At 43.2% G+C, this 20,849-nt stretch overlaps 1 protein-coding gene across 1 annotated transcript in view; it reads right to left on the bottom strand.

Annotated features, from left to right (window-relative positions):
• LOC134537061 (guanine nucleotide exchange factor for Rab-3A-like) overlaps positions 1 to 20,849 on the bottom strand; it is a 77,687-nt gene that overhangs the window by 30,405 nt on the left and 26,433 nt on the right. The window lies entirely within an intron of this gene.

Raw genomic sequence — 20,849 nt, forward strand, 5'->3', positions numbered from 1 at the left:
AACGACCAACCTGCTCGTAATTAATGCATGAAATTTTGCATCCCGCATGAAAGTGCCCAGGGTTTTTTTCCCCTCTGTCTATGGAGGTTTTACCTGGGCCCAACTTATCTAGTTATAGTCTAGTATTAAGATAGGGGAGTTAGTCATGGCGCCAATCGCAGCCATGGCTGGCCAATCCCCGAACAAGCACACGATGCATGCTCCCTTGTCTGCATGGCTTAAACCCAGCATGAATAGGCGTAAAGGCTTCGGCCTGGGACGCACCTAGAGTCTTCCCTAACCCAGACCCTCCCAAACAAAATACACTTAGTTTTAGTTAGGTTAGGGAAAAAAAAAATCGCGTCCTGAGTGGCTCGATCAAACAAGGCGACGACTTCTCTCGCAGACGGCCGCCAATCACAAGGAAGAAACCACAGGTGCGGGTATACCTTGTTGCAGTCTAATAAGTGTTCAGATCTTTTCGCGAAAAATGCCTGCCCCTACATATAAAACTAACAGTAAAAACAAGCTCGCTTTGTCGTTAGGAAATAGTGCAAGATCTTTCTTCCAATACAAAGTAAGTACTGTCGTTATAAACAACAGAAAGCTTTACCAGCAATAATCATAATATTGTTAATTTGTAATTTAAGGTGAAAAAAAAAATTTTTTTTTGCTACAAAAAAAAAGAATTTCACGGTGTATATCCTAGGCCTGTTAAGAATTTGTTCGGAAATATAGCATAATAATGTATGGACATAATAAGAGATTATTTTAAGCAGACTAAAGATGTTTCCTATGAGAGTGTGCATATAGAAAATACACTTTCTATGAAAACGTAGTAGGACGTTTAAATATTGTCATTAATAAAACTTTACACTCGTATACACATACATATTTTAAGGACAAGACTAGGAAAATATATTATTGTTAATTCTTAAGTACTTAATCGTGAAGCAAACCACAACATTAATCAAAATAACAAAAGAAAGAACAACACAAAACTAGTAAAAACCACTAAAAAAAAAAATTATACATAGAAGCGACACATACCTACGTATGCTAGTTCCTACGATTCCTCTGGCCATTTCCCAACGTCAATTCCGTTCCTAAATTACAGTGTCGTGGTAATGGAATATTACGCAACGTCAGATGTCGTAACTCGTCAGCTGAGCTGGCGCGAATTACCTTCACGTTGTCTTCTTGGTTTGTCATTTTCAAGCGTATCATTACGTCTATTATCCTCCCCCCCCCCCCCCTCAAGCGCTCCTGGGCAGTCAACAAAGAACAAAAATTTAATTTTTATTAGCAACTAGCTGTGGTATCCAGCTTCGCCAGGGAGGACTAGGATTTGTAACAGAGTAAGTTTTCTTTTTAAAAACTGGTATCTAAATTAATGTTGCGTCCCAATTAATTGTCTTTCGAACCTGACAATAAAAAATATTCTAACCGATGACGTTTCATTTATTTTTTCGCTCGACTCGATTTTGATTGGCCGATCGCATCCAACTTCTTTCAGAACCCGTCCTCCTAATTGCAAAATATATGATAGAAACTCGAGTGATCCAACGTGTCAAAAAAAAAAAAAACACGGCTGCGTTAGCGACGTTTTCGGGTGAACGTCATAACCCTCCAACTTTATTGGAAGGTGTTGGTAGCGAACGTTAGACAGTGCGGCAGGCCTCGTCAGGGGTGTATCTGTGCTAGTGAGGCGAGATGATAAGCGCGACGCTCGCTGGTGCTTCTAGCGCGGTGTCTCCTCTGGACTGGCGCGCAGTCTTCTCCCAGTGCACTGAGCGGCGACCGTAACATTATATCGCGGAGAAATGAAGATAAAGGTGTACTGCAAGTCCCGTAAGTGCTTTCAAGAATTTGTACCGGTTGTATTACGCCAGAAAATTACTCTTAAAACATGTGTTTTAGCCATTTTAACTCTTCTAAAAATTCAGTTTAAAAACTTAATCCAAAATAAAAAGTACTTTTGGGCCCTCAGCGAACTCTTAAATGCTTTTCGTGAGCAGACCCCCACTCGGATATTTGGAGTGGTTTTGAAATCGCGTTATTTCTCCTGAAGCTCAGCGCACCGTGTGTGTGACCGGGTGGGCGGGGGCCTTAATGCGGCAGGGCCTTAACGCGGCCCGGCCCGAAACAGACGCCAGCTCTGGCCCCGCAAATATAGACCCAGCACTGGCACACTGTCCACCGAGCACGCCCCCTCCCCAACCACAACTGACCACTCTACCGCCTGCTTCCAAACACCCAGGGTCAACTGTAGAGACAGGAAAAATTCGCGAATCCTTTTCGTGATGCGCTGGAATTCACATAGTTATACCTTTAAGCTGTTATTGCTAATAGCTCAGTGTTCGTCTTCACGGCTCTACGCCAATGAGTAGGGGCATGCAGATTTCGCGAAAAGATTTTGAGACTCGATGAAAGTAAAAAAAACTGTAGCACAGTCTGTGTTTCGTGATTGGGTGAGTTTCTCCCAGGTACATATCGATTGTAACAACACCAATCACAGCGATTCAGTGCGGAAGTAAACGCGTCCTGAGTGGCTCGGTCAATCAAGACAACGACTTCTCTCGCAGACGGCCGCCAATCACAAGGAAGAAACCACAGGTGCGGGTATACCTTGTTGCAGTCTAATAAGTGTTCAGATCTTTTCGCTATAATGCCTGCCCCTACCAATGAGAAACTCTCAAGTCTCAACCAAAGAAGTATCGAATCACAGGCAAACCAGTAGAGATGACTCACAGGTCAGCAGCCAATGAACTGGCGTTATTTTCCGTAGTACATACAAGACTGTAGGGTCTATCCTGAAGGTCATCGAAACCGCGAATTTTTCCGGTCCCTAGTTAGTCATCTGTACAGCCACGTAGAAACAAACTTTCTGTACTTTTGCGAAAGATTCCTTGGGGAAACCAGTTTCCCCGATATAGTTGATAACACTACAAGAACGAAATTGTAACTTAGTACAAAACTTGACCATTGTTATTTTTGCATATACGAAACACTTTTTTTTGACGTGACGTCTAATAAATCGATGAACGCCGGCTGCACGCACGAAAAAGTGTCCCGTTACGCACATTGTTCCGTTACGCTGTGTTCCGTTACGCTGTCGGCGAGTGCAGTAATAATAGGTTATGTTACAATTGACTAAAAAATTATGGTGATTCATATAATTAATGATAGATATTTGATTAAAGTTTATTGATATGAAAACTTGTTCATAATTATATTTAAACTTTATAGCTAAACACCAGTTTTTAAAATTAATTACAAGTCATCTACGTGAACTGTTTCGTTGACTGTTTATAAAGTGAAGTGAAAAGTTAATGTGGTTTTCGTTGCTTATTACAACAATTTCGGCAATAAAGGTTAATTATTCTTGCACTTTAAAAATCTGATTCCTAGTATAATTTAAAGTATTTATTCTTTTATTATTAAAATAAAAATGATTCAATTTTATTCATAAAAGTATGCAATCATTTCATCAATGTTTTGTTATGACGTCACGTTAAACTATCGTCCGTAAACCGACTTTAGAGGCAACCTTTTTTTTTTTTTTTTTTTAGAAATAACACTTACTAATATTGGCGCATAATTTTGTATTGTAATTAATGTGTCATTCAAAGCAATATGTTTCTTAAACCATGGAAAAGAGAATCGAATGACTGCAAGTGACGGCAGTTGTGGCCGCACGAGACAGCCGAGGCCACCCGGTGCCGTCTGTCCGCTGCGCATGCGCGGTGCAGGCAGGCGGCGCTCTCGCACTTCCACACAGACGTGAAACCATTCCCCCCCCCCCCCCCCACCCATTTTTCCCCCTAATATGGTGGACGTTTGTTTATATTTGTACCAACTGTTCTAGCCTGCTTTTATAAACGTCTGCAGTTAAGCTGTTCGGAAGAAAAATTAATAAAAATATTATTATTTAGTATCTTCATATATTAAAAGTCCAAAAGAATCTTCATAATACAAATGTAATGATATGAGTTGACATTTTGCTCAGATTTAACCTCCAATACAGGTAACAACTGATACGTTTGTAAACAAATGGCCGCTACATTGTCTATTGTTGCGTGTAGTACTCTGAAATCCTCCTACCTTTCTGGCTTCACCCCCTTCTACAAGAATCGGACCTTATGCTCTATCTGTATATTTCTTCTAATCTCTTTTTCCACGCGACAGCGCTTCTGGTGATGGGCAAAAGGATTGAATTGATCGAATCGATCATTTTGAATCATTTACGTGTAATGATTCGTTCAGAAGAGTCGTTCTTTTAGTTCTGAATAACGACAACGGGACCCCGGCATATCTCAAGGTCATAACTGGTTCACCCATTCGAATATGTTCGTTACGTCTAGGCTGCTGGCCTTGTCGCCTGGCCGGTTACCGTAACCTGGTCTACTTGGATGGTTGGAATTCCAGATGTTCAGCTGTTAATATATATATATATATATATATATATATATAAAAGTATAAGCGTGAACATATTTCAAAGATCTCGGAGATGGATTAAGTAAACAAATCCTAGACAACACGCGAATAATAATTGTAACGCGGTAATTGTTGAGACGGCAACCCCGCTCTGATTGGTTATCGTTTGCTCTAGTGAGCACGCATGCCGCGATTACTGATTGCTCTGACTCCCGATGCCATGAGTCAGAGAGTCATTTTTATGAACGAATCAGACTGGACGGTTTTTACATTTCTCGTTCTCTCTGCGTTTCAGAGCGTGGTTACACGGAAGCAGGGTGTCCAGAGTTAGTACTTTCCTACAAGATCTAGTAATTTCATAAGTTTTTTAGTGGTCAAGTACATTTACGCTCAGATCTAGTACTTTTTTATTTAATATAATATTATTACAGTAACTCCAATATGTTTTATTATTAAGCGTAATTATTTTTAAAAACTATGGAATTTATGTGTGTGTGGTGTGATATTTAAGTTCAATCATTGCAATGCCATAATAACTTCCCAAATTGTTAAAACCATAAAGTATTATAATTTAGTACTTTTTTTTTCTTCAAATCTAGTACTTTTTTCTCGCCTAAGTTTGTAAGAAATATTTTTTCCTTGTGGACACCATGCACGGAAGGTGAACAGGTTTATGTGAACACTTGCAAGTGTACGGTCACACTGCAGCTGGTATGAAGTGTGTTCAACTCCAAACCCGACTGTCTGCTGTAATTGAATGAACGAAGTAGCTTGGCTTCTGGGTTGTAGCCGCGTCCTTGGCGAATAATTCACCCACGTATCGGTCGACATTGCAGTCGCCATCATCAGGGAGCAGTTACCTACTGATGGCGACTGCAATGTCGACCTGAAACGTTGGTTGAATTATTCGCCAAGGACGCGGCTACAACCCAGAAGCCAAGCTGCTTCAGACAATTGGCCGTGAAATCCTGCGAACATTATTGAATGAATGTGTTGTGATTCGTATTTATTTGAGCGAGTGTACCTCTGTTATAGCATCACCATCAGCATCAATTAAAAAAAAAAAAAAACAATAGAATACTTACCTGTTGACAATTTTTTTTTGTTTCAGTCAGTAAAATATTACACGAGTTTGTGCCGGGAACATTATCCATCTTGCATTATTCGCAAAGGACTGTTTATGCTCTGAACACTCAGCAGCCAATCAGAAGCTTATGCAGAAGAGATGTTGCACTGAACTTTGCTAACCTGTTTTGGAATTGAATGAGAAATGGCCTTCGAACGAAACCTGCTCAGACTGTGTGTACCGCGCGCAAAAATTTAACTTGTTTAACCTGAAGCCATCTGCTTCTGAACTCGGTGAATTTATGAGGCCAGAAGGAGGGAGGTGGCTAAAACCTGGGCACTGCAGGAGTGGTATGATTTGAAACAGTGCTTAAGGGCTCGTCTAGTTGGGGGTCTGTTTGTGCTAGTGAAGTGGGACGCTCGCTGGTGCTTCTAGCGCGGTGTCTCCTGCAGTCTTCGTCGTCTATGAGTAGAGACCGGAAAAATTCGCGAATCCATTTCGCGATAGGCTAAAATACAAATAGTTATACCTCAGTGCTGCCTCTGTTATTGGCTCACAACTCACCTGGATGAATCTGGGCCAATGAGAAACACCCAACCAAAGCTTTATCGAATCACAGGCTGCTACGTTGGGACGTCTCACAAGACCGCAGCCAATGAGTGGGTGGCATTTGACCGAGTGTACGTAGAACTATGGAGTTCATCATGGAGGTCATTGAACCCGCGGATTTTTCCGGTCCTTATCTATGACCTATGAGGTTTGAGTCGTAACCATAACATTGTATGATTGAGAAATGAAGATAAAGGTGCAATGCGAGTTCCTGGAAGTGCTTTCAAGAATCTCCACCAAGACTTTCATGCCTGAGAATTATTCTGAGAACTCGATTTTTTAGCCGTTCTCCCCCATGGCCCCCACATTCCATTACGGGCCCTGAAACCAGGATCGGAGACAGCCCCCCCCCCCCCCCCCCCCAATTTTTTACAGACACGCGCTACATAATAACTGCATGGTTATTTCTTACCTAGACTTTTTTTTTAGAATGTTATTTAAACCTGGAAATACAGGGCATAATTTTGGTTACTATTTTATAAGTACGAACTAAGCTTTATTTATAAAATATTCAATATTTTTTTTCTAGTTTGTAAAAAAAATTAAAATAGTTAAACATTTAAAAAAATAAACAGCGCTGGGCCCGGGCTCTGGACCCAGGGGTCCACCCAGCCCCCCCCCCCCCCCCCCACCCTTGTGGGGGCCATGGTTCTCTCTCTTCTGGAAATTCAGTTTGATAACGAAACACGGAAACAGAAACATCAATCCGCCCTGAGCGTGTTCATGAACAGATCCCACTCGGATGTTTCGAGCAGTGTCAACATGCATACACACGCGTGATAAAAATTTCCCTGACGCCCCGTGACCGAAATTACAATTCCCCCCCACCCCCCCGGAACACTTTTTTTTTTACGTGTAACATCTTAGCTCTCGTCTGTACGGTACTTATTTGGTGGGAGTAACACAGCGGATGGAACGGAAATGTTTCAACCACGGCGCGAATCAATTATTTACAAAGCCGATGCTGCGAGTCAGATACTGCACGTCTACATTTTCTAATGTGCTCGTGTGGGAAACACCAGATGTTTGCAATGTCTTCAAATGGCGTGTTTTGTTTATTTCCCTCTCCCCCGAAGCTGCGGACTGGAGGGGAGGGGGTGAACCGGGGACGCCGGGACAGAAGCGTCGTCGCCGCCGGAGGTCGCGACCACGCCCTCCTGGCGACGGTGACACTTGTCACCCTCTGTCACACGTGCTCCGCCCTCCCGCGCGGTCGATACCCGGAGCAGCTCTCGCTTGCCCCAGTCCCCCGCCGGACTGCCCGGTCCGAACTGTCTGTCTGGACCTTTGAACACATACACTGTATAGAAGTCGCGAGTGGATAGGATTTACTCTAAGTTTTTCAGGAGCGCATGATGAGCAGCTTGGGAACTTCACCGCTGCATTGTGCTGCCGTAACGCCCTGTATCGTCTTAGTTTTTATGTACACGTTAGAGCGCAGCACTGTCGCCCGCTGTCGTTCCCCGCACCCTCCACCAATCATTCACTGCAGCTCAAGGTCGTTCGACAGGATGGGGAAGGGATGTTTAAAGAGTTCGACACTTATCCGCTAGGGACCACCACAAGTTGATGCCCTAGAGATGGTGGCGATTGCGGCGGTGAATTAACGAAATACCTCAAAACCGTATTAGAAATTTTAACCTGGGCTGGCGACTTCTATAAAGTATATATATTCAAAGGTCTGGACAGAACTGAGGCCTTCCCTCCCTTCCCCCCCCCCCCACACACCATCAGTAGAGACCTGCAAAATTCGCGGGTTCAAAGACCTCCGAGGATAGACTCCAATATCATCTACACACTCGGGCAAATGCCAACTGTTCATTGGCTGCTGACTTGTGAGTCGTCTCGAATGGGTAGCCTTGTGATTCGACACTTCTATGAGGGAGGGTCTCTAATTGCCCCTCATAGATCCAGATTAACAAAGAACCAATGGCAGAAGCAGCACTAAGGTATAATTATTTCAATATTGTAGCATTTCACGAAATGAATCCGCGAATTTTTCAGGTCTCTAACCATCAGGTTTGTGGTTGCTGTTGCTGTTGGACGTATCGTCTCATCGTAGATTATGGAAGAAACAAGGGATGCTTTGATTGATTTAATTAAGGGTGTTGGCTCTTCACCAACAATCTTTGTGACGTGTTGCTACCGCCAATCATCACAGTGAAATACCTGTAGGGTGTTCGTTCTTGTGACACATAATATATACAAGCAAATATTGCTGTTTCGCAAATCGTGATAGACATTGCAAACGTTTGGTGTTTCCCACACCAGCACATTAGAAAATGTAGACGTGCAGTATCTGAATCGCAGCATCGGCTTTGTAAACTTTTGGTTCGCGCCGTGGTTGAAAAATTTCCGTTCCATCCGCTGTGTTACTCCCACCAAATAAATGCCGTTCAGTCAAGAGCTAAGATGTTACACGTAAAAAAAAAGTGTTCGGGGGGGGGGGGGGGGGGAATTGTAATTTCGGTCACGGGACGTCAGGGAAATTTTTATCACGTGTTTACGCATGTAGACGGTTTACAACTGTCGCCACCTCCTGAGCCATTGTCACCACCAGGTAGAGACCGGAAAAAATTCGCGGATTCATTTCACGATATGATAGAATCCAAACAAACTGTACCTTTTATATTGCTTCTCTGATTGGCTCACAGTTTATCTGAAGGACTTTGAGCCAATGAAAAAACCTTCAACCAAAAAAAAAAAAAGTATCGAATCGCAAGCGTCCCACTTGACAGGTGACACGAGTCAGTAGCCAACGAGCAGGTGGCATCTGCCCGAGTGTGTAGTGGGGTTTTGGAGTCTATCCTGGAGGTCATCCAAAGCGCGAATGTTTCCAGTCTCCAGCACCAGGTGACAGCAGACACGACCAGGCCCTGACCTGTATCACAGAGGAACCTTCCCGCCAGCAGCCAGCCGTGTATCGGCGGAAGAGAGAGAAAGTCGTCAGCGCCTCCAAGGCGACAGGATCTTCGCCCAAGCTGGCCTTCGATTGGTCTCCCGGTGTAGGTAGATCGGAAAGGGGGGGGGGGGGGGTTATGCATACCGAGACCTTTAGCCCACAGACACGAGCCCACGAGGCGGTGCCTGGCAGGTGCTCGCGACTCGAACAGCCCCGAAGCCCGAACTGAACCCAAGCATCGTTTCAAATCTCCACGACAGATAGCGCTGCTGTAATCTTGAAAATCTACAGCAAGCGTTTAATACTCACGGTCAGATACTTACTAAGTGAAATGTTTATTACGGAACTTAAAAAAAAAGTACGAATTAAGTGTGTTAGTTTAAATATTACAATTTTTATTTAATATTATAATTTGCTGAATGTGTATTTTTTTTCACGGCAATGTGTTACCACGTGATTGCTTCTATTAATACTGAAGAAAATGAGATTTTTCAGCTGTAATTTAGTTCATTATAAAGAAGAAATGTTTAACAGAAGAGGGATGTACGCTTTCAGCGTACCTTCTGAAAATTTGTTACGCATCCTGGCAATAAATAACTCCACAGGCGTTTATAATTTACAATACTGTACTATGCAACAATGATAGCTATCCAGTGCCTCCGTTCGAACTTGAAAAGCTTTGACAAAAAAACATTTTTTTTGATGTTACGTCTAATAAATCGATGAACACCGGCTGCAATCACAAAAAAGTGTCCCGTTACTCTGTGCCCCGTTACGCTCATTGTACGCTTGCGCCGCATCTATCTCTTCCACTCGATTGGAACAACCATCGATTTGACTTTTTCGAGGCACATTAAACTTTAAATACTCCCACTCGTTTCCTACTTTTCCTATCATCGTCCTATCCTTAACAGAATAACACAGATTGGAAGAAGTTAAATAGCAAACATGTATAAAAGTTATAGCTAAAATAATCTGTTCGTTAAAGTAATAAACATATTTGAATTAATGAGTGCAAATAAAAGTAAATTTATCAATTAAATTGTAGATTTCATTTCACTCCTTCGTATCCATACAAAATAGTGCTAATCCAATATAAATGATTCAATTTTATTCATAAAAGTATGCAATCATTTCATGAATGTTTTGTAATGACGTTGTCACGTTAAACTATCGTCCGTAAACCGACTTTACAGACAACCAATTTTTTTTCTTTACGATACAGTCTACCGTCACGCACTGTCGATGATCACGGTACTTCACTTGTAGATCCGTGAAATTGCACAATGGTCTGCGATTGCATGTGGGTCAGGAGAATAACACCGAGGTTCCTTTTCTTTTAGTCACGGCCTCTGCCCTCGCGCGGGTTTGCGATTGGCTGGAGCTGCCGAGGCCCACCGCGGGGCCGGGTTTACAAACACCACGCAACAACGCAGAAAAAACGCAACGCAAGCATCGCCCTACTTAACTCCCGGCGTTCGGACTTGCGTTTTAGCCTTCCGCTTTCGAAGACTCAGACGTTACGTACCCTAGAAGGCCACAGTGTTATTGTTTTTTTTTTTTAACGCGCTTTTATTAGCTTCACTTGCAACTAACGAAGTGTGCAAACAAATCTTGGAATTAAGTTTTAACCCATTTCTAGAGACCGGAAAAATTCGCGGGTTTAATGATCTGTAGTTATCTTTAAAATATTTGTGCAGTGGGAGTGCATGACTTGATGTAAGTTTTTAGACATACGCCATTGCTAATAACTTTTTCGGTTGAAGAAAAACTAAAATCTAAAATAAATAAAAATACCCAAAAAACACAAAATTAAGCAAACAATTGCTGTTGTCAACAAGGATATGAACACCACAAAATATTCCGTAACAGGAATATGGTCAATATGTTGTCAACAAGGATATGAACACCACAGAATATTCCGTAACAGGAATATGGTTAATATGTTGACCATATTCCTGTTACGGAATATTTTGTGGTGTTCATATCCTTGTTGACAACAGCAATTGTTTGCTTAATTTTGTGTTTTTTTGTCTTTTTTGGGTATTTTTATTTATTTATTTTAGTTTTTAGTTTTCTTCAACAAAAAAAGTTCTTAGCAATGGCGTATGTCCAAAAACTTACATCAAGTCAATGACCTGTAGGATGAACTCCACAGTTCTACGTACACTCGGTCAAATGTCACCCACGCCTTGGCTGCTGTCTTGTGAGACGTTCCAACAACCAGCAAGCAGCCTGTGATTCGATACAGCTTTGGGTTGGGTGTTTCTCATTGGTCCAGAGTCATCCAGGTGAATTGCGAGCCAATAACAGAGGCAGCACTGTGGTATAATAACTATTTGTATTTTAGCCTATCGCGAAATGAACTCGCGAATTTTTCAGGTCTCTACCTATTTCTAATATTGTCGTATCGACAAGTGTGTGTGTTACAATAATTTTGTTCCAGGGAACTGATCTGATGTCGGACGAGAGAGGTGGGGCAGTGGCCCCCGGTGAACCCCCCGACATTGCACTCGTGACGGGGGTCATCCGGAGTGCACGCACTCGCAGAGTTTCAGATCGATACGACAGTTTTGAAGAAGGTTGAAATCGACTATAAAGACATTTTAGTTGGTTAGTTAGTTGGGTTGTTAGAGGACGTCTCTTGATTTCCTTTTCGCATTCGCCCCGAGGTACCCGACTAGCGTGTTTTTTTTTTTGTTTGTTTTAGTTTCTGAAACTATAATTTTAGGGGTTTCCTCCGAGTCAATCACAGGTCAGCCGAATGGTTAAGAGGGCAGGAGTGGCAGTGATATAAGTATTTGGCGGTATTCGAGGATTTGGTTTACCCATTACTAGAGACCGGAAAAAATTCGCGAATTCATTCGGCGATAGGCTAGAATTCAAATGCATATAATTTTTAAATGATTTTTCTATTGGCTCACTGTTCATCTGGACGAATCTCAACCAGTTACAAACCCTCAACCAAAGAAGAATCGAATGACGGACAAACCAGCTGAGACGACTCACAAGTCGGCAGCCAATGAACTTGCGTTATTTGCCCAAGTGTACAGGGGAATGTGCAGTCTATCCTGAAGGCCATCGAAACCGCGAATTTTTCTGGTCCCTTCCCATTACTAAAAAAATATATATAGGCCCCTATATTTTTGTTTGTAGTTTGAAGAGCAGTGCGCAGTAGGGCGCGTCTCTTCGTGACCGGTGTTTGGTGGGCGGGTGAGGAGGGGGGAAGGGTGTTCTTCCTGCTCCCCCCCCCCCCCCAACACTCTGTGGGAGCGAGCTTTGACCCGGACACATTCCAGCGCGCCTGGAGGGGGGAAAGTAGCGCCGCCGGGTGGAAGGGAAGGGGTAGTGACGCGGCATTCCGACCAAGCGCTACTTGCACGGTAGCGACCCAGCGAGTCTCCTCAGCCAGGCAACCACGTGTTAGAGACCGGAAAAAATTCGCGGATTCATTCCACGATATGATAGGATCCGAACGACTGTACCTTTTATATTGCTTCTCCGATTTGGCTCACAGTTTATCTGAAAGGACTTCGAGCCAATGTATAAAACCTTCAACCAAAAAAAAGTATCGAATCGCAATCGTCCCAGTTGACAGGTGTCACGAGTCGGTAACCAATGAGCAGGTGGCATTTGCCCGAGTGTGTAGGGGATTGTGGAGTCTATCCTGGAGGTCATCCAAAGCGCGAATTTTTCCAGTCTCTAGCCATGAGTATAGTCGGGGGAGGGGCAGACCGAGCCTAGACCAGGAGGGGGGGACATGGCGAGCTGGAATAAGGCGCAGCTGTGTTCGGCCTCAGTGTGTGTGTGCTGACCTCGCGCTGACGCACCGCCTGTAAGCCGCCAGATACTTATCTCGGAGGACTGCGGTCTTATCTCCGCCCCGTCAGCGGCGCAACTACTACACGTCACTAGAGTGCGGAGATGTCACAGCAGCGGGAGGACAGACCACGTCAACACTTTTCATTTGAAATTAGTAGAGACTGGAAAAAAATTCGCGCTTTGGATGACCTCTGGGACAGACTCCACCATCCCCTCTACACACTCGGGCAAATGCCACCTGCTCATCGGTTACCGACTCGTGTCACCTGTCAACTGGGACGCTTGCGATTCGGTACTTTTTTTTGGTTGAAGGTTTTTCATTCGCTCGAAGTCCTTCAGATAAACTGTGAGCCAGTCAGAGAAGCGATATAAAGGTACAGTTGTTTGGATCCTATCATATCGTGAAAATCCGCGAATTTTTCCGGTCTCTACTGACGGTCCCCACAAGGGCGGGGCTGGGTGGACCCCTGGGCCCAGCCCCGTTTATTATTAAATCTTTAACTATCATAATTTTTCACAAATTTGAAAAAAAAAATTGAATATTTTATAAATAAAGCTTAGTTTGGACTTATGAAATTGTAGCCATAATTATAGCCTGCATTTTTAGGTTAAATAACTTTCTAAAAAGAGTTTAGGTGAGAAATAACCATGCCATTATAATGTAGCACGTGACTGTACAATTGTGGAGGGGGGTTTTCTGGGTTGTAGCCGTGTCCTTGGCGAATAATTCACCGACGTTTCCGGTCGGCATTGCAGTCGCCATCATCAGGGAGCAGTTACCTACTGAGGTCCTGCATATATATACTCTCGCCTGAGGGGAAGGTGCTTCCTGATTGGCTGCAGCTGTAGGCCAATCAGAGCCTTCTTTTCTTCTGGTTGGCTGGGCTGTTTTGCCAACCAGGGGCGATCTGTCTGATGTTGGATGTGGAGCTATGTTTTGAGGATTTCTAAAGAGTGGGTTCCATATTTTTTTTTTCGTCCATAATTTTTTTATTATTATTCAGTGGGTAACTGCTCCCTGATGATGGCGACTGCAATGTCGACCAGAAACTTCGGTGAATTATCCGCCAAGGACACGGCTACAACCCAGAAACCAAGCCACTTGAGGAAAGCAGTAGTGAAGACATCGGTGCGGGGTCCTGTCAGGGCCAGATTTACTGCCTGTGGGCCCCTAGGCTGAGTCTGCGGTGCGGGCGCACAGGCTACAGCCTAGATAGCCTGCGCGCAAACACGGCCCTGGTCCCTGTAGCCGCCATGTTGGCTGTCGTGGGGGATGATGCAGGGTGCAGTGTGCGCCCGACCTTTGAATATATATACTGTATAGAAGTCGCGAGTGGATAGGATTTACTCTACGTTTTTCAGAAGCATATGATGAGCAGCTTGGGAACTTCACCGCTGCAGTAGGGCGCTGCCGTAACGCCCTGTATCGTCTTAGTTGTTATTTACACGTTAGAGCGCAGCGCTGTCGCCCGCTGTCATCCCCCGCACCCCTCATCTATCATTCACTGCAGCTCAAGGTCGTTCAACGGGAGGGTGGGGAAGGGGTGTTTGAAGAGTTCGACAATTGGCCGCTAGGGACCACCACAAGTCGATGCCCTAGAGATGGTGGCGATTGCGGCGGTGAATTAACCAACTACCTCAAAACCGTATTAGAAATTTTAACCTGGGCTGGCGACTTCTATACAGTATATATATTCAAAGGCCCGACTGACTGTCTGTAGCGCGGCGGCACACGTCTGGTTCGCCCGCCGCTACTAACCCCTGTTGGGTTAGGAGGGGGGTGTAGTAGGGGGGGGGGAGGCGGCCCTGCTGATTGACGGATCGATCCAGTGGGAGGCTGCGCCTGCCCCGGGCCGTTGCCAGGCAACCGCTTTCGTGACGTCACCGCCCCCTCAGCGTTCTTGCCATTTCACTTACCCACAGTCATGGGCGTAGATAACCTCTTGGATGGTTAAGTCAGGAATCAAGAAGCCCCTTCACTGAAGAAGAACCCGCTTGCGCTTGCGAAAGCGTGGACGTGAAACGGGTTCGATGTCAGAACTATGTCTTAACGGAAAAATGTTATGTGTATATTTTAAAGTTTTCTGCTTGCTGCAGGCACATGGGCCAACGCATATGGGCAGTGTGCAACACACAAGCGCTGTATCCAGAGATGGCTAGTGTCAGTTACAAGCCACACGTGCTAAACTCGCGGGCCGTTCCCCCTCCCCCCACCCCTCCAGGAACTTTCAGAAATTGCGAATCATACAGATTTACGTCTCTGCCCACAGCCACATAGGTATTCTTGTCTTGCTGTCGCAAAAGGAAAGGTACGCTAGGATAAATGCGGTAATTGAATAAAACTAGCAAAAATTAGTTAGTTTCTCATTTTTTTTTTCCGGGAGGGTACTTTTACGCACGTATTGATAATATAATTAAAATTTAAAAAAAATTGGTTGTCTGTAAAGTCGGTTTACTGACGATAGTTAAACGTGACAACGTCATAACAAAACATTGATGGAACGATTGCATACTTTTATGAATAAAATTGAATCATTTTTATTGAATTATCACTATTTTGTATGGATAAAAAGAACGAGTAAAACGAAATCTACAATTTAATTGATAAATTTACTTTTATTTGCACTCATTAATTCAAATATGTTTATTACTTTAAACGAAGAGATTATTTTAACTGTAACTTTTATAAATGTTCGCTATTTAACTTCTTCCGACCTGTGTTATTCTGTTAAGGATAGGGCGATGATAGGAAAAAGTGGGAAACGAATGGGAGTGTTTCAAGTTTAATGTGCCTCGAAAAAGTCAAGTTGTTCCGATCGAGTGGAAGAGAGATAGATGCGGCGCAAGCGTACAATGAGCGTAACGGGACATTTTTTTCGTGCGTGCAGCCGGCGTTCATCGATTTATTGGACGTTGTCACGTCGCAAGGCCCGTCACACTGAAGAGCAGATGGGTTTCAGTTACCCCGTGCGTGTGGTCCGCACACGCACCGCCGGCCTGGAAGCGGCGGTATCGACCAATGAGGGTCGGGCAGCGCTCTTCGGCCGTCAACTCGCCGCCTGAGTATTGGAGTGTTCTATGTCCACTTTGTAGGTTTTTTATGCTATGGACACGAAATTAGTATTAGTATTCATTTGTACTATATCCACACACGTCTACGCACGTAAAAATGTTTGTTCTTGATTTAAGACCAATATTATTTTTTGTTCTATGTCATGATATTCATAGTTTTTTTGAACTTTCAAATGCTTGTATCTCAGTTCCGACTTCAATGGACATAGAACACTCCAATTCTCAGGCGACGAAATGTCCGTCGCGAGCAACGAGCCCTGACCACCCTCACGCGGGCGAGCACCGCGGGGCAGTTCCGTCGTGAGGTAGCCTCGGATGCTATCTTTGAAAGATTTGTGCAATGGGAGCGCATGACTTGGTGTAAGTTTTTTTGGACACGCGCCATTGCTGAGCTCACGTGTGTGTGTCTGTACCAGGTCGTACCATGTGCGCGTCTCTGCCTGAGGACGGGAGCGGATAGCAGTTCTCCGAAACGTCGCTTGTTTCTGTTTTGGAAAAAACTATTGTGTTTGTTTCGTCTTTTCGTTTTGTCGTGGTTTTTTTTTGTCTCGTTTCAACTGCTGTGCTGAATTTTTTTTGGGGTTCAATATTTTTGTGCTGTCATCATTTGTGGGTTATTTTTTTCGTTCTCTTCTGTTTTGAAAAAAAAAAAATATTGTGGTTGTTTCGTCTTTTCGTTCTGTCGTGTTTTTTTTTGTCTCGTTTCAATTGTTGTGCTGGATTTTGTTGGGTTCAATTGTTTTGTGCTGTTATCATTATAGGTTTTTTTTTTTTCGTTCTGTTAGTCCATTTTTCTTTGTTTTTCTTTGTTTGTTGATCATATTCCTGTTAAGGAATATTATGTGGTGTTTATATCCTATTGACAACAGCAATTTTTTGCTTAGTTTTTGATTTTTTGTAGTTTTCCTCTGGAGACATACATGAGCTTGAGCTTAGCAATGGCGTATGTCCAAAAACTTACATCAAGTTAACCTTGATTGGTTGCAGTAATCGCATAAACATCCCCCCCCCCACCCCCACCACAAAGGGTGGGGCTGGGTGGACCCCCTGGGCCCAGCCCTGTTTATTCTTAAATGTCTAACTATTTTAAGTAGTTTTATTATGTAGCCAGTGTCCATGATTCACATCGATCCTAATTTTAATTTTCTGTGACTTTTTCATTTTTTATCTCAGTGTGTGAAATTAATATACACACTAGTTGTGGTTATTTTAAAATAAATAAAGTTTAGTTTGGACTTACAAAATAGTAAATATAATTATACCCTATATTTAGGTTAAGTAAAAAGAGCGTAGGTGAGAAATAACCATGCAGTTATAATGCAGCACGAGGGCGTCTCCGATCCTGGGTCCAGGGCCCGTAGTCGAATGTGGGGGCCATGGTGCGGAAGTAAACGCGTTCTGAGTGGCAACGACTTCTCTCGCAGACGGCCGCCAATCACAAGGAAGAAACCACAAGTGCGGGTACACCTTGCAGCAGTCCGATAAGTGTTCAGATCTTTTCGCGGGAAACACCCGCCCCCTAGTGATGACGTAGAGACCGGAAATATTCGCGGATTCATTTCACGATATGATAGGATCCAAACAACTGTACCTTTATATTGCTTCTCTGATTGGCTTACAGTTTATCTGAAGGACTTTGAGCCAATGTAAAACCTTCAACCAAAAAAGTATCGAATCGCAAGCGTCCCAGTTGACACACGTGTCACGAGTCGGTAACCAATGAGCAGGTGGCATTTGCCTGATATCTAATGTAGGGGATTGTGGAGTCTATCTTAGAGGTCATCCAAAGCGCAAATTTTTCCAGTCTCTAGCTGATGAGTGTTAAGGCCCGTCTACAATAGCAGTGTCCTAAACTGTGTCCGAAGGACACTCGTCGCTGATTGGTCCACGTGACCCTCTGACGTCATGCGTCAAGTGGGCGAAGGTCCGAACCTACCTGGTCCGAAGACATTCGTCGATTTGAACTTCTTGTCCCAACGTGTGTACTTCGGACACAGGAAAAGAACAGAACACTCACGATATTTGAATTTCCGATTCCCGTTTGAAAACGTGGTGTTTGTTTTTGTTATTGAAGGAAATGGAAGGTGTTGTTAGTCACTTATAACTTACATAACTTTCATAAGTTCAATCTCAAACTACAAAGCATCAAAACAATAAACAAAAACATTTGGTTTGGCACATTTACTGCGCTCTGGTGACGACTTTAGAAATCAATACATTTGGACATCGGACATCGCAATTGTGGACAGGGCAGTTTTCGGTGAGACGATGTGACGTCACTCACACTCGGATAAGGACACGGACCACGCACAGGTTCTGACTATTGTAGACGGGCTCTTAAGGCCCTGCTTCAATTGACTTGTCCCATGCAAATGTCCGTTGGACACTACTCACCGATTGGTCCACGTGACCCTGTGATGTCATGTCTCTTGTCCCTTCGTCCCTATCCCACCGTGTCCCATGGAGATGGCGAACTTTTATAATTTTGTCCCTTATTGATGTGTCCCATGCTGGAAGAAAAACTTTAAAAACATGCGAACAAGAAGTAAACAAATATAGATGAAATGGAAAAAAAAAAAAATGTAAATACATAAGCGCGCAGGAAAATAGTAGTGGTGTAGTATACAAAAATAAACAAAGTCAATTTTGTGAATTGTTTGTGAATTGACTACTGTGAAGCTAAAATGAAAATAACTACGTACGAGGTGGACGAGATATTAATAAGTGCTGTTCAATTACGCCCGGAATTGTTCAACATCAAAGACAGAAACTTTAAAAACTATAATTATGCTCGTTGTTTACAAAAATTAATTTTTTCCGGGATTTTGTGGCCTCTCATATAATAAACGGCCACAACACTTCAGAAATATAAGAAAGTAACGTTAAAATGTCTCCCAAAACTACTGCACTCTAGTGGTGGTATTTGAAATGTTTACATTTGGACAACTTGGGACACAACTGTTGTGGCAGCACATTGTCATGAGAGCGTGGGCCAAACTGCCATGACGGACCAAGGGACCAAGGGGACATGGCAATTGTAGCAGGGCCTTTACTGGGACGCAGTCTAGGACGGGCCTGCAGAGTGCTTCTCGACTGTCGGCTACGCACCAGGAGACAACACTAAAAGGGGGGGGGGGGGGGAAGTGACGGGCGGTGGGCCAGACTGGGGAGTGTTATCAGCGGAGGAAGCGGCTGGTTAGCGCACGCCCCGGGGCATGCCGGGAGAAGACACTGGCCGGCAACTCCAAGTCCCCGTCCCCGCCCGAGCTCACACATCACAGTCGCTTCATCCACACTCGGCGCGGGTTCACGTCTCATCGACCAAGTCGTCAATGCTAGTTCACTTGGTCCTAATTCTTTCTGTGTGGCCACCATATTGGGTTTTTCATGCCAATTTTTGATAAATTAAAGCAGCGGACGCGATGGTGAAATGTTCCGTGGAATCCGCCTCTGTTTGCGAGCCATTGCAGAACGGTTCTTAAAGACCGGAGGCGCTAAGGGCGACTCTGGCTCGAGTTTCACACGCTTCTTCGCCTCTACGCGTCTCTATGAGTCTTGCAGCGGTGACCCCATCATTCCATGGCGGGATATTAAAGTTGCACTTTCCTATACCAACTACAATACTGTGTGTTGAAGTTTTTATAACTAAAAATGTCCGTTCTAGCCCGTTTTAGCATTTATTCACTGTTCAAAAAATGTACGTTATAGACGAAAGTTTTGTTTGCCTGAACTATATATTTCTTTGTATATGGAGAAATAAATATATTTTGTCGATTCAAGCAAATATTTTGTAGAAGGAGAGATTTTGTAGATCCAACCGAATGATTTTTTCAACTCAATTGTATATTTGGTTAGTTGTAACAAATCAACTTTGTTACCCAACAAATTTGGTTATGGTAACAAAATATTTTGTTATGGCAAATAAATGCTTGTTTCGCCATATATAAACAAATATTTGTTTGATTTAAACAAACATTTTTCTCTGTGCATGGAACGAACGGAACATTTTTAGAAACAACCAATGACTCTTAAATTATATTCACATTTGACACTTTTAATGAATCTCGAGCTGTTTGGAAATGGCGGGTTAACGCCTGGAGCTTTGCGAAACAGGCCACCATCTTGACAAAGCAACCTGTGGATGAAACACTTTGCCCGTTACTGCATTCGATTCTACGTAAACACAGACTGAACATGGAATAGGTTTTTTTTCCGTGTGTATAATTTATTTGCATTATAAATCATTATTTAATAAATTATTGAAGATTAAAATTTATCTCGATGATTTTACAAAAACGCATAATTGATTTTATACATTTTTTTTTCATATTAATATTGAATACTGAGTATTTATTTTAAAAATTTAATTTGATTGAATGCATACTTTACCAATCTTAATTGTATTATAATTTCAGTCCTTTTGTTGTTTTATTTCTATTAATCATTTGCATGAAAAATTATATTTAGTTTTTTTTTTCATACGCCAAGTAAGTATAACTTCTAAAACGTGCGGGTTTCATACGTGCACGCACTTTTTTTTTTTTTTTTTTTTTTTTTTTTAATATTCCAAGGAAATGTCTGAAGATTGAAGATGCATGTCAGCCGACAGCCCGACGTAATGACTTGGATTCAGAAGTGCCCGCCGCGGGACTGCTGATTTCCCCTCCTCTTTTCCTTCCTTACCCCTCCTGAGTTGGACCTGTCCACGCTGCGCGTGCGCATGTTTAGAAAGATTTTGATTTTTTTTTTCTTTCAGATCATGCAAGGTTATACAGTTGCTTGCCTTGTGTGAAACTAGCGTCGTGAGGGCTTCATCGCTGGTTTCACATGTCTAATTGATAGAGACCTGTAAAATTCGCGATTTCAAATCCCTAAAGGATAGACTCCATGATCCTCTATGCACTCGTGCAAATTACATCTGCTGATCGGTTACCGACTCGTAACACCTGTTGACTGGAATGA

The sequence above is a fragment of the Bacillus rossius genome, chromosome 11 (assembly GCF_032445375.1).
Source record: "Bacillus rossius redtenbacheri isolate Brsri chromosome 11, Brsri_v3, whole genome shotgun sequence".
Classification (NCBI taxonomy): domain Eukaryota; kingdom Metazoa; phylum Arthropoda; class Insecta; order Phasmatodea; family Bacillidae; genus Bacillus; species Bacillus rossius.